Source organism: Phoca vitulina, unplaced genomic scaffold, assembly GCF_004348235.1.
Source record: "Phoca vitulina isolate PV1807 unplaced genomic scaffold, GSC_HSeal_1.0 scaffold23, whole genome shotgun sequence".
Classification (NCBI taxonomy): domain Eukaryota; kingdom Metazoa; phylum Chordata; class Mammalia; order Carnivora; family Phocidae; genus Phoca; species Phoca vitulina.
Genome location: NW_022589726.1, coordinates 8,891,038 through 8,903,836, shown reverse-complemented (window position 1 = coordinate 8,903,836; position 12,799 = coordinate 8,891,038). Strand labels below are relative to the sequence as shown.

The window sequence follows — 12,799 nt, the reverse complement described above, 5'->3', positions numbered from 1 at the left end:
CTTTTGTATTAATGTCAGTCATGGCATTTCTCACAGGGTTCTGTGAGCACTGAAACAGTAAGGATTCTGCCATCTCGGAGTGTACTGTTCTGCCGGAGGAGGAGCTTGAGGGGGGTCTCCATCCTCTGGCAAGCCAGACTCCAGGTTAAAAGAAGCGTCTAGAAACCTGGCTCAAGGTTATGTCCTTTTAACTCTGTCTGCTTCCTGGCTCCTTGGAAGCCAATCAGGATGGGTTCAAGGAATTGGCAGTTACTTCATCTGAAAGCATTTTCCCGAAACGTGTAAATATTTATACCTCAGGGGACGCTCTGACTCCAGAAAGGCTGACCCCAGCAGGTACTCTGTGGAGGTAAGGCAGAACCCACAGGACACGCTCAGGGGAGACAGCGTCTTACCTGCCTGTCAAGAGAATTTTGAATTCCAGTGACAGGAACGATCCATAATAGGAAAGTTCTGTAGCAATGGAGAAGCAGGGGGGTTGGAAACCAGGCAGCGCCTGAAGAGTCAGGCTTCCAGATGTTAACTCGCTGGTGGAGTAGGCTCCTGGAAATATCCTTACCAATGGCAGTTGGTCTCTGAGTTTGTCCTGCTCTGTTCTTTCTAATGGCATGCTGAGGATGTTGGGCCCTGAGAGCCCTGGACAGAGAAAAGAGGTGGTCAAGTGTTCAACACAAGGGGTTCAACACAAGGGTTCAACAGAGAACTTTGGGGCCACCTGGCAACAGGAAATGAGAACACCCCCCTCAAACCCGGACCCGCCCCTGGGAAGCCTCGCTATTACCTGGAAGCAGAAGCGGAGGCAACGAGTTCTGTCTGGAGATCCACTGGCCGGGCTGAGGCTTCCGCGTGAATAAGCTTCCCGATCATTCAGCACTTTCTTAAGACACCTGTGCTTTTTGGCTGCCACAAGGGGGGAAAAAAGCCAAGCTCTTGGCAGCCTCCTCTGATCTGGCGTTAACAGCATCACACCAGTCACTTCCAGAGATTTATGACACTTTCTTTGTGTGGTTCCCATGCAGACATTAAAACGTAAGATGAATTTTGTTCAGACGGTCTATCTTCTCTTCTCCCTAGGTTCCCAAGTGCTTGGCCCTGCCCAGCCATAAATGGCTGCAAACACAAGCCGAGGCCTCTTGGTGAGCACAGTGGGGCCAAGCAGAGTAGTTTTTGAGATTCTGCTGGTGCTAGAATCACTCGCTTTATTCTTTCTGATAGCTAGAGGGCAAAAGTCCTTTGACCACGCTCAGAATTCATAGATTATGACGTTTATAAACTTCCTCTTACCCCAGATTTGGCCCGGTTCCCATTTTAACTTCTCTCGTGCCTCCCTGAACCTTTCTTTCATGGATGGTATCACAGTTTTTAATTGTAGATTTATGTGTGATTATTTATTTTACATCTTCCTGCCATTAGACTGTAAACTTTATGAGAGGACAAGCCACATTTGTTTTGCTCATAACTGAATCCCAGCACCGAGCACAGAGAATGACATGTGGTTGGGATCCAGTAAATATTTATTAAACGAATGCACAAGTGAATGAATGAATGAATAAATGAAGCTTGAAGACCCCAGAGAGTAAGTCTAGTGCCATCACTTAGTAGATTAAGACACAAAACTTAAATGATTCATCTAAGTCTATGAAGCTTGTGTTTTTTTTTTTGCTTTATGTATATGAAGACACATTGAATTTGTCAATTAATTTCAAAGTATTAATTAAACATATATTCTGTTGTATTAGGGGATCCAAAGGTGAATAAAATTCAAATCCTATTTTTAAAAAAACAGCAGTTGGGGCACCTGGCTGGCTCAGTCAGTGGCGCATGCGACTCTTGATCTCGGGGTTGTGGGTTGGAGCCCCACACTGGGTGTGGAGAGGACTTAAAAATAAAATCTAAAAAAAAACACAAAAAAACCCCCAGCAGTTAAACTGTTAGGATAACAATAGTGACTATTCCTTAGTGCTTACCAATACATTATTTCATTTAATACTTACAACAGTCCTATGAAGTAGATCTTATTGCCCCCATTTAACAGATATGGAAAGATGAGCTCGGTAATAATATTGGTAAGTTGTATTAAGCTTTTACTAGGTGCCAAAATTGTTCTACGTGTTTTACCTCCATTTATAAGCACATTTAATCCTCAAGGCTTGACTAGGGAAGGATCCACTTCCAAGCTCACTCATGTGACTGTGGTCAGGACTCAGGTCCTCACTTACAGTTAGCCAGAGACAGTTCCTTGCTAAATGGGCCTCTCTATGGTGGTAGTCACAACATGGCAGCTTGCTTTCCCCAGAACAAGGGCTGAGAGAGACAGAGAGACAGAAAAAGAGGCAGAGAGACAGAGATCAAAGTGAAAGTCTTGGTAATGTAATTTCAAAAATGAGTTCCTATCATTTAATTATTGCTGTTTTCTATTCATTTTCCATTCTAGTCACTAGGTCCAGCCCATACTCAATAGGAGGATATTAAATAAGGGCATGAATACCAGGAGGTGGAGATGACAGGTCATCCTAGAGACTGCCTGCCACAGCAAGGTTAATTTAATAACCTAAAGTCAATCAGTATAATTTGCCATATAAATAGTACAAAGAAGAAAAATATGATCACTTCAACAGATGAATAAAGTATTTGTGATATTCATTGATGATTAAAAAAAACCCTTAAACTAGAAATGGAAGGATTATTCTTTTTTTTTTTTTTTTTAAGTAGGCTCCATGCATGGAGCCCAACACAGGCGGAACTCAGGACCCTGAGATCAAGACCCAAGGTGAGACCAAGAGTTCCACGCTTACCAGACTGAGCCACCCTGGTGCCCCTGGGATTGCTCTTATTCTGATAAAGACATGTGATAGATTGCATTAATAGCCTTACTTTCTCACTCCTCCTGTACCACACCCTTTGCCACGTGACTTTACAGGGTCCTCCCATCATGGGCAAAGTTACTGTTGACTGGATTGAGTCATATTTGGCAATAATATTTGGGATATTAGCAAATTTGCTGCCAGCAAAGTTCTGAAGTGGGATTGCCTACTGCAGTTTTTTCTAACATTTAGCATGAGAAGGATCAACCCAAGCTAGCCCACTGGCTCCAGAGCTTATTTTAAAAAGGTGGGGGGGGGGGGGGGGGGGCGGGTACCTCTGAATGGCTCAGTTGGTTGAGCGTCTGCCTTCAGCTCCGGTCATGATCTCTGAGTCCAGGGATCCAGCCCCACATCGGGCTCCCTGCTCAGCAGGAGCCTGCTTCTCCCTCTCTTCCCTGCTTGTGCCCTCTCTCGCTGTCTCTGTCACTGTCTTTCTCTCTCAAATAAGTAAATAAATAAAGTCTTTAAAAAAAAAAGATAGGGGCGCCTGGGTGGCTCAGTTGGTTAAGCGACTGCCTTCGGCTCAGGTCATGATCCTGGAGTCCCGGGATCGAGTCCCGCATCGGGCTCCCTGCTCAGCGGGGGGTCTGCTTCTCCCTCTGACCCTCCCCCCTCTCATGTGCTCTCTCTCTCTCATTCTCTAATAAATAAATAAATTAAAAAAAAAAAAAAAAGATAACATTTGTAATGGTATGAAAAATAATCAAATACCTGGGGATAAAACAAAAGATTTTTTTTTTTTAATTTATTTGACAGAGAGAGATAGCGAGAGCAGGGACACAAGCAAGGGGAGTGGGAGAGGGAGAAGCAGGCTCTCCACTGAGCAGGGAGCATGATGCCGGCCTCGATCCCAGGACCCTGGGATCATGACCTGAGACGAAGGCAGACGCTTAACGACTGAGCCACCCAGGCACCCCAAAACAAAAGATTTTTAACATCTCTGTACAGAAAACTATTGAGAGAAACTAAAGAAGCTATACATTAAAACAAACAAAATACAAAAAAGGAGGGTTATATCATGTTCATGGATTAGAAGACTCTATTTTATTTATTTTTATTCATTTATTTTATAGATTTTATTTATTTATTTGACAGAGAGAGCACGAGCAGGGGGAGCGGCAGGCAGAGGGAGAGGGAGAAGCAGGCCTCCCACCGAGCAGGGAGCCCAATGTGGGGCTCGATCCCAAGACCCCGGGATCACAACCCAAGCCGAAGGCAGTCGCTTAACCAAATGAGCCACCCAGGCGCCCCAAAACTCTATATTTTAAATATGTCAGTTTTCCCCAAATTGATCTCCCCAGTGCAATCCCAATAAAATTCCCAAAAGGCCTTTTGTGAAAATTTACATATTGATTCCGAAATATGTTTGAAAATGCAAAAGGGCCAAGAATAGCTAAGCCAATCTTAAAAAAACAATATGGAAAGATTTAATTTTCTCAAAAAAGTTAAACCAATGTAATTATTATATAATAATATTAAATCAATATAAGTATAAACCAGGACACCTGGCTGGCTCAGTCAGTGGAGCATGTGACTCTTGATCTCAGGGTTCTAAGTTCAACCCCCATGCTGGGTATAGAGATTACTTAAAAATAAAATTTTAGGGTGCCTGGGTGGCTCAGTCGGTTAAGAATCTGCCTTCAGCTTGGGTCATGTTCCAGGGGTCCTGGGATCCAGCCCGTCATAGGGCTCCCTGCTCAGCGGGGAGTCTCTGTCTCTTTTCCCCTGCCCCGCCTATCTGCTCTAGTGCTCGCGTGTCCCTCTCTCTCTCACTCTCAAACAAATAAATAAAATCTTAACAACAACAACAACAAAAAAACATAAAGAGGGGCGCCTGGCTGGCAGTGGGTAGAATATCTAACTCTTGATCTTGGGGTCATGAGTTCAAGCCCCATGATGGGCAAAGAGTTTACTAAAAAATAAATAAATAAATAAAGAGATATCAGTACACACTCCCAAGAATGACTAAAATTACAAAGACTGAAAATATCAAATGATGACCAGACTATGGAACAGCTAGAACTCCCATAAGCTGCTGGTGGGAGTGTAAATTACCACAACTACTTTGAAAACTATTTGGTAGTATCTACTAAAGGTGAACATATGTATGTACTATAACCCATTATCTCCACTCCTACGTATATCCGGAATGAGTAAGCATATGTTCATATTTATATCAACATATAAATAATGTTGATAACGTTATTTATAATAGCCAAAATTTGCACAATCCAAAGCCCATCAGTAGTCAAACTGTGGTAGTCATACAATGGAATATTACACAACAATACATATATATATGATTCCATTTATATTCAATTGAAAATCGGGTAAACCGAATCTGTGTTGTCAAAAGTCCATAAAGTGGTTCCCTTTGAGGAAGGGGAAAGGGACCGTGATTGGGAGGGAGCCTGAGAAGCTTGATGCTGCCAGTGTTGTATTTTTTAATCTAAGTGGTGGTTGCGTGGGTGTATTTATTTTGTGATAATTCATTGAGCTGTACTCCTAAGAGTTATGTGCTTTTACGCATGTAAATTATACTTCAATTGTAAGTCTTCACTAGCGAGTTGCTGGGCTGAGCGCAGGGGAATGCCAAGGTCTGATTGGCTGGAGGCTGGACACCTCAACCAATCACTGTGGCAGGGGTGACGAGACGTCTTGACTGATTGTACACGAGTATTTTTCAACAGGGGTATTGTTGGCATTTGGGGAAGATAGTTCTTCACGGTGCAAGACCGTCCCACAGCACCCCTGGCTCCCCAAACATTAAATGTCACTAGACACCTCATCCACACACACCAATTCCCAATTTGGGGTGGTGGGGGAGCCCATTCTGCTTTGTCTGAAAACAATCCCTTTACACGGATTGGGACCAACTCTTGGAGCTGAAGTAAATCCCACCAACGTCAAAAGGCTGATACATAATAAAGGCGGGTGCAGTGGCTTTGGGGAGAAAACAACAAAGGCCACTACATACTGATGAAAAACGGGGACTGAAAAAACATTAATCACCCCCCTTCTGTCTGCTCCAGCGTCTTTCATTTCTTTAAAAGGGAAATTCAATCTTCCGGGAGGAAGTAGTATGTTCAGTGAGTGAAAATACTTATTTAGTTGCTTTGATTGTGAGAAACAGGTAAATGAAAATAATTGGTGACCTGGACGGCTTTTCTTTATTTGCAAGTTAGTCTAATATCTTAAGTGTCCATAAACTTGCTTCTGCTCAGAAAGGAGTTAATTTGACACATGCTGTTGTGATGTACACTTAGCCTCTGAAAACTAATTTAAATCACAAAAAAAGGGGCGCCTGGGTGGCTCAGTCGTTGAGCGTGTGCCTTCAGCTCAGGTCATGATCCCATTGGGATCGAGCCCAGCATCCGGCTCCCCGCTCGGCGGGAAGCCTGCTTCTCCCTCTCCCACTTCCCGTGCTTGTGTTCCTGCTCTCACTATCTCTCTCTCTGTCAAATAAATAAATAAAAATCTTTTTAAAAAATAAATAAAATAAATAAATCACAAAAAATAGGGGCACCTGGCTGGCTAAGTCAATAGAGCATTGTGACTCTTGATCTTGGGGGCAGTGAATTCAAAACCTATGTTGGGCATGGAGCCTACTTGAAAAAACGTTTTTTTAATTTTAAAAAAATGATCATTTTGGGGCACCTGGGTGGCTCAGTCAGTTGAGCATCCGACTCTTGATTTCGGCTCAGGTTGTGATCTCAGGGTCCTGGAATCGAGCCCCAAGGCAGGCTCTGCGCTCAGCAGGGAGGCGGCTTGGGGATTCTCTTTCTCCCTCTCCTGCTGCCCCTCCCCTGACTCGTGTGTGTGTGTGTGTGTGTGTGCAAATGAATAAATAAATCTTTAAAAAAATGATCTTTTTGATGAAATGTGGGAACATGGAAAAAGATCAATGCTATTATGCAAAGTAGAGGACACAGATACGCAGAGGCATGCACATTCTGAAGGCAAATATGTAAACCGTGAGTGCCTCTGACCAAGGATGGAAAGATGTTTTGCAAAGAGTCGGTAGTGATCGTTTTCTCTTTTCTCAAAATGATCCCTAAAACTGTTGCATGGCCTTCTGTGAATGACAAACTAAAAAAGAAAGGAAAGCCTTTCTTCCCTTGGAAAAAATCCCATTTTCCCTAGAAAGTACCATAGTTTAAGCTCTACTCTGATGAGGTTCTTTAAAAAGGACTAGCCCACCTCATCAGCCGTGCTGTTGGGAATTCGGCTTCTAGTTCCAGCCCTGCTGACAGACTGATGATAGACCTCACACACGTCCTTGGAGCTTTTCCCATGTGTGAAGCTGAGAACAGTTCCACCTGCTGCTGCCATTTACCTCAGCGAGGTACATTTAATGCCCAGGAAGCTCACTGTGGTATTTCGTATTACTGTCTTTGAGACATTGGTGTTTATGAAGGAGAAAGAAATAGTAGGAGTCCTGGCGTGTTGTTAGAAGTGAATTACTTTAACCAACTTTATTGTGTGGCTTCCATATGCAATGGACAGTATTTGGACTTATGAGGTATACACAAAGATGTCTAAATTAGACATCCTGCCTTCAAGGAGCTTACATTCTTATAATGATAAAAATATCTAATATTTATTAATGGTTTACAATGTTACAGACACTAGGCTTTATGTACATTCATTCTGTACAAATCAATTATGTATTATTATTAAGATGTATTAATATGTAATGGATTTATTTAATCCCAACAACATCCTAGGGAGGTGAGGATTATTAGCATCATTTTATTTTATTTTTAAGTAACTCTACACCCAGTGTGGGGCCTGAACTCATGACCCTGAGATCAAGAGTCCCATGCTCTACTGAGTGAGCCTGCCAGGTGCCCCTATTAGCATCATTTTAAGAAATAAGTAAATTATGCGGTGCCTAGCTGGCTCAGTTGGTAGAGTGTGAAACTCTTGATCTCGGGGTCATGAGTTCAAGCTTCATGTTGGGTGTAGAGATTACATACATACATACACAAAGAAATAAACTTAAAAAAGAGAAGTACATGTTCTTTATCACTCTCCTATACTGTTGCCCATGGATTAGAGTAACTGTCTTCCTCAGCAAGCTTGCAACCAATTAACCCTGTACATAGGTTCTGATATATGGAATGATACTTTTTTTTTAAAGTTTATTCTTTTTTTTTTTTTTTAGTTCATGTCTTTTATTATTAACCCATACACAATAACTTGTCTTCTGGTTTGTTGAAGCAATAGGTCAGTCAACATTTGCCACAATAATGTCTGTTGAAGCGATGCCTGGGGGGCTCAGTCGTTGGGCGTCTGCCTTCGGCTCAGGTCATGATCCCAGGGTCTTGGGATCGAGCCCTGCATCGGGCTCCCTGCTCAGCGGGGAGCCTGCCTCTCCTTCTCCCACTCCCCCTGCTTCTGTTCTCTCTCTCTCTGTTGAAAAATAAATAAAATCTTAAAAAAAAAAATAATGTCTGTCGAAGTGGCTAGCCATGAAAACTCCAGCACCACACTCATCTGAAGGGCACTCCCAACAAAGGCAGCTGATTTTTCCATTCTCATCCATCTTATAGTATTTCAGGATGGCCAGTTTAACCTTCTTTCTCTTATGCTTATTCTTCTTGGGAGTGGTATAAGACTTCTTCCTTTTCTTAGCACCACCACGAAGTCTCAACACAAGATGAAGAGTGGACTCCTTTTGAATGTTGTAGTCAGACAAAGTAGGTCCATCTTCCAGTTGCTAACGAGCAAAGATCAGTCTCTGCTGATCAGGAGGAATTCCTTACTTATCGTGAATCTTGGCCTTTACATTTTCTATTGTATCCGAGGGTTCAGCCTCGAGAGTGATGGTCTTTCCCGTAAGGGTTTTCATGAAAATCTGCACCTTGGTGGCGGTTCCACCACAGATGGCAGATCGGAAAGGCAAAGTTTATTCATTTTTTTAAAAATAATCTCTATATCCAACATGGGGCTCAAACCCACAACCCCAAGATCAAGAGTGGTGCATTCCACTGACTTAGCCAGCAAGACACCCCACACAAGGCTGTGCTTTATCCTGAGAACTTATTCATCTTCTAGCTGCAAGTTTATACCCTTTGTCCAACATCTCTGAAATTGTCAGTTGATCTAGAATGGTGGGATGAAAGTCATCACATTTAGTTTGCAATTAGGTGTTTGAATATCTGTTATTTGGGGGAAGGGAACTATGAACAATGACCAAATGTCATTAATAAACAATCTTTTCTTAATGTTATAACTTTGCATTGTCAATTTTTTTTTAAGATTTATTTATTTGTCTGAGAGAGAGAGGGGAGAGAGTGTGCAAGGAAACGGAGGGGCAGAGGGAGAGGGAGAGAGAGAGAATCCTCAAGCAGACCCCTCGCTGAGCACAGAGCCCCATGTGGGGCTTAATCCCAGGACCCTGAGGTCATGACCTGAGCTGAAACCCAGAGCCCACCACTTAACCCACTGAGCCACCCAGATGGCCCCGTGTTGTCAATTATTAAAATATTTGTCTTTTTTCCAGAATCCAGAAGGGATTATAGGTTAAAGACCAGCTAAAAGGAGAATAGGATACAAAACTAGGTCTTTTTTGTGTTCTGGTTCTTCTTTTTTTTTTTTTTTAAGATTGTATTTATTTAGGGGCGCCTGGGTGGCTCAGTCGTTGAGCGTCTGCCTTCCTTAACGACTGAGCCACCAGGCGCCCCTGTTCTGGTTCTTCTGATCTACACCCCATTTATGTCTCCTAAAGTCACAGACTCTCAAGTTTAGAAAGAACCTTAACTTCCCACTCAGTGGGAAGTTGGCTTGAGATTCTCTCCCTCTGCCCCTACCCCCATGCTCTCTCAAATAAATAAATAAATCTTTAAAAAAAGAAAGAGGGTACCTGGGTGGCTCAGTCGTTAAGCGTCTGGCTTAGGCTCAGGTCATGATCCCAGGGTCCTGGGATCGAGCCCCACATCGCGCTCCCTGCTCCGCGGGAAGCCTGCTTCTCCCTCTCCCACTCCCCCGTTTGTGTTCCCTCTCTCGCTGTGTCTCTCTCTGTCAAATAAATAAATTTAAAAAAATAAAAGAAAAAAAAGAAAGAAAGTGGGGAGCCTGGGTGGCTCAGTCCATTGGGTGTCTGCCTTCAGCTCAGGTCATGATCTCAGGGTCCTGGATTGAACCCCTCATTGGGCTCCCTGCTCATCAGGAAGTCGGCTTCTCCCTCAAACCACCCCCCCATGTGTGTGTGCTCGCTCGCTCTCTCTCTCTCAAATAAATAAATAAAATATAAGAAAGAAAGTAAAGAAAGAAGGAAGGAAGGAAGGAAGAAAAGAAAAGAAAAGAAAAAAGAAAAGAAAGGAAGGAAGGAAGGAAAGGGGAAGGAAAGGAGAAAGAAAGAAAGAAAGAAGAAAGAAAGAAAGAAAAAAGAAAGAAAGGAAGAAAGAAAGAAGGAAGGAAGGAAGGGAGGGAGGGAGGGAGGGAGGAAGGAAGGAAGGAAGGAAGGAAGGAAGGAAGGAAGGAAAGAAAGAAGGAAGGAAAGAAGGAAAGACCTTAAAGGGCATTTGTAGTCCTATATTTTTCACACTGTGGATCCCAACCTATTAGAGGTTGTAAAATCAATGGACTGGGTTATGACAAGCATTTGCAAAAAATTAAGCAGAACAGAGTAAAACTGAATGCATACGGTAAAGATAACTATCATTTAGCAAAACTTTTGTTTTAATTATCGTATTAGTTTTATAGGACTGCCATAAAAGAAGTACCACAAACTGTTGGTTTAAAGCAACAGAGGAAGGGTACCCGGGTGGCTCAGTCCGTTAAGCATCTGACTCTTGATTTCAGCTCAGGTCATGATCTCAGGGTCCTGGGATCGAGCCCCAAGCCCCGCATCGGGCTCCCTGCTCCGCAAGGAGCCTGCTTCTCCCTCTCCCTCTGCCTGCCACTCCCCCTTCTTGTGGTCTCTCACAATCTCTCTCTCTCTGGCTCTCTCTCTCTCTGTCAAATGAATAAATAAAAATCTTTAAAAAAATAAAGCAACAGAAATTTATTTTGTCACAGTTCCAGAAACTAGCAGTCCAAAATCAAGATATCAGTACGGCCGTTCTCCCTCTGAACCTCTGGGTAGAATCCCTCCTTTTCTCTTACAGCTTCTGATGGCAGCCAGCCATCCTTGGCCGTCCTTGCTTGCAGCTGCATCCCTCCAGTCTCTGCCAGTTGTCACATGGCCTCCCCTCTGGGTATGTGTCTCTGTCCAAATGTCACCCCTCTCAGAAGGACACCAGTCATACTAGATGAGGGCCTACCCCAATGACCTCATCTTAATTTGATTACATCTGCAAAAACCCTATTTCCAAATAAAGTTACATCCACAGGTACCAAGAGTTAGGACTTCAACATATTTTGGGGTGGGGGGTACACAATTCAACCCATAACAATTGTATATAATGCAAAACTTATGTACTGAGTCACAATGTGAAATGTGTTTAATATTAATTGTGATTAAAAAAATCTTGGGGACACATGGCTGGCTCAGTTGGTAGAGCATGTCACTCTTGATTGAGGGGTTGAGTGTGAGCCCCACACCGGGTGTAGAGATTACTTTTAAAAAATATATCTTGATAAACACTGTTTAACCACTCATCCAGTTCTTAACCTTTCTATAATAACTTGCCAATAGTAATTGGGACTATCCTGAGCCCACCAACAAGTGGCTGATCTTCTCAGTAGACTCTCCAGGGGTCTATGGACAATTCTGATTGTTGGCAGGGCTTTTATCAGGGAAGAATTTATTAGGACTGCATACATATCTCCCAAGAGACCTAACAAGCACCTGAAACCACAGGATAGATTTTTTTAGTTGCAATTGTTGCAAGTAAGTGCTCTTTTGGAACAAATTATTATATGACTTGAAAGTAGTCATACCTAAAAAAAAAAAAGTAGTCATACCTAGTAATGAAGAGGATGCAGATTTTGTAAGAATTAGTTTTAAAGGCTGGGGGAGTACTTGACTGGTTCAGTCAGTAGAGCATTCGACTCTTGATCTTGGGGTCGTGAGTTCAAGCCCCACGTTGGGGGTAGAGTTTACTTAGAAATAATAATAATTAGTTTTATTTTTTATTTATTTATTTATTTTTAAGATTTTATTTATTTGAGAGAGAGAGAATGAGAGAGAAAGAACACATGAGAGGGAATAGGGTCAGAGGGCAAAGCAGATTCCCTGCCGAGCAGGGAGCCTGATGCAGGACTCGATTCAGGGACTCCAGGATCATGACCTGAGCTGAAGGCAGTCGCTCAACCAACTGAGCCACCCAGGCGCCCTTTATTTATTTTTTAAAAGAGATTTTTATTTATTTATTTGTCAGAGAGAGAGAGCACAAGCAGGGGGAACAACAGAGGCAGAGGGAGAAGCAGGCTCCCCACCGAGCAAGGAGCCCAACTCAGGGCTCCATCCCAGGACCCTGGGATCATGACCTGAGCTGAAGGCAGATGCTTAACGACTGAGCCACCCAGGAGCCCCGAAGGTAATTTTTAGAGCTTGAAAGACACTTTGAGTAATTGAATCTTTTGTGTCTCCAGGACGTTCAGGTTGGAAACAGTCCTACCAATGACAATCCTTACCCTGCTGAGATTCTTGGGGTGGGGGGGTGGTAGTATACTTGTACTTTGGGAGGAATCAGAGGGGTACATCTTAGAATGAGAGGAAAGAAGGTATGGAGTTTGAAAAGATCTCATTCTGAAACAACTCCCTTCCATGTCCCACCTTCACACCTGTGAAGGAATCAGTACTACCTAACCGGCTTCTCCAAGGTGGAATCAGTCCTGGGGGGCTTTCATGACTCTCCACTGTGTTGTGGGCTTTACACTATAAGGCTTGAGCCAGAGTTCTGATTTGACTCTGCTGGTCATTTTCCTAAGATCTGGATTAGCTTTTATTTTTTCAACTCTCACATGAGGGGCTGAAAGTGGAG

At 43.1% G+C, this 12,799-nt stretch overlaps 1 pseudogene; it reads right to left on the bottom strand.

The window, feature by feature from the left end:
* Nucleotides 1–8,047: 8,047 nt before the first annotated feature.
* Nucleotides 8,048–11,027, bottom strand: LOC116642579 (annotated as a pseudogene).
* Between the last annotated feature and the right edge of the window lie 1,772 nt (nucleotides 11,028–12,799).